This window comes from Bison bison, unplaced genomic scaffold, assembly GCF_000754665.1.
Source record: "Bison bison bison isolate TAMUID 2011002044 unplaced genomic scaffold, Bison_UMD1.0 scf7180017864451, whole genome shotgun sequence".
In the NCBI taxonomy this organism is placed as follows: domain Eukaryota; kingdom Metazoa; phylum Chordata; class Mammalia; order Artiodactyla; family Bovidae; genus Bison; species Bison bison.
In genome coordinates this window covers 1100922-1102736 of record NW_011495013.1, presented here as the reverse complement: position 1 = coordinate 1102736, position 1815 = coordinate 1100922, and positions in this window count along the sequence as shown.

Genomic DNA, 1815 nt, shown 5'->3' with positions numbered 1-1815 from the left:
TTAGCTGTATCGGGCCCTGGTTTAGCACCCAGTTAAGGCTGGCTCTTCTGTAACTAGTACCTTATTGTGATGAGTTTGTACTTTGCACCTCTGTGTTTTGACATTTACTTGACTCTATTTTTGCATAAGTGAAGGTGTTTTCCCAGATCTCTAAATGTCAGAACATTCCAAAAAAGAAATACACATTCATCAAGATAAAAAGGTAGATATGGTTCTGAAAAATTCTTATTGTAGTGTATGAATTTTGCAACTATTTTTGTATTTCACTTTGATTTGTTTTGATAAAATATTTTAAATCAGTACAGTGGAAAATCTTAACTCTGATATTTTGTTGTGATCATTAAAATTCCCTTTGCTTAACCTCAATTTTTCATAAACCACATGATCAAGTGAAGCTACTAGAAGCTGTAAATGTTGACTCAAAAGATTTCTTGATGTTTGGAAGTTCTGAAGAATTTCATACCACTGTAATTGAAGTATTTAATGCCTAGTTATTTAACTTCTATGCAGAGTATATCATGAGAAACGCTGGGCTGGAAGAAGCACAAGCTGGAATCAAGATTGCCAGGAGAAATATCAATAACCTCAGATATGCAGATGACACCACCCTTATGGCAGAAAGTGAAGAGGAACTAAGAAGCTTCTTGATGAAAGTGAAAGTGGAGAGTGAAAAAGTTGGCTTAAAGCTCAACATTCAGAAAACGAAGATCATGGCATCCAGTCCCATCATTTCATGTCAAATAGATGGGGAAACAATGGAAAGAGTGTCAGACTTTATTTTTTGGGGCTCCAAAATCACTACAGATGGTGACTGCAGCCATGAAATTAAAAGACGCTTACTCCTTGGAAGGAAAGTTGTGACCAACCTAGATAGCATATTGAAAAGCAGATATATTACTTTGCCAACAAAGGTCCGTCTAGTCAAGGCTATGGTTTTTCCTGTGGTCATGTATGGATGTGAGAGTTGGACTGTGAAGAAAGCTAAGTGCCGAAGAATTGATGCTTTTGAACTGTGGTGTTGGAGAAGACTCTTGAGAGTCCCTTGGACTGCAAGGAGATCCAACCAGTCCATTCTAAAGGAGATCAGCCCTGGGTGTTCTTTGGAAGGATGATGCTGAAGCCGAAACTCCAGTACTTTGGCCACCTCATGCGAAGACTTGACTCATTGGAAAAGACCCTGATGCTGGGAGGGATTGGGGGCAGGAGGAGAAGGGGATGACAGAGGATGAGATGGCTGGATGGCATCACCGACTCGATGGACATGAGTTTGAGTGAACTCTGGGAGTTGGTGATGGACAGGGAGGCCTGGCCTGCTGCAATTCATGGGGTCACCAAGAGTCAGATACTACTGAGCGACTGAACTGAACTGAACTGAATGCCTAGTTTCTGGTTATCTTAAAAGTAGTTGGATAGATTGTACAGTGGTTGGATACATCAAGGACTATTTAAAGACCAATGACTTCAGAAGCAGGAATAAGGAATAGGATGTCTTTTGTTGCCACTGATTTTGTACTTTGTAACCTTAGTTCTGCTGAGTAGTTTGTTAAGTAAGGAAAAATCATTTACCTCTTTGGACCACAGAGAGGTCCTCTGTAACATCTAAAAATTGATCCTGACTTGATTCTAGAATGATCTAAGTATCCTTCCAACTAAAATTCCTTGTATCTGCCTTTTCTTCCCCCTTAAAGTCTTAAATGACTTACAGAGGTAATTTTTACTTCCATGCTTTTATAAACGTGCTTATGGAATACTTCATTTCCTTGAAAAACAATTCACTGGCGAGTCAGCATGAAGAAAAAAAAAAAAAAAAAACCG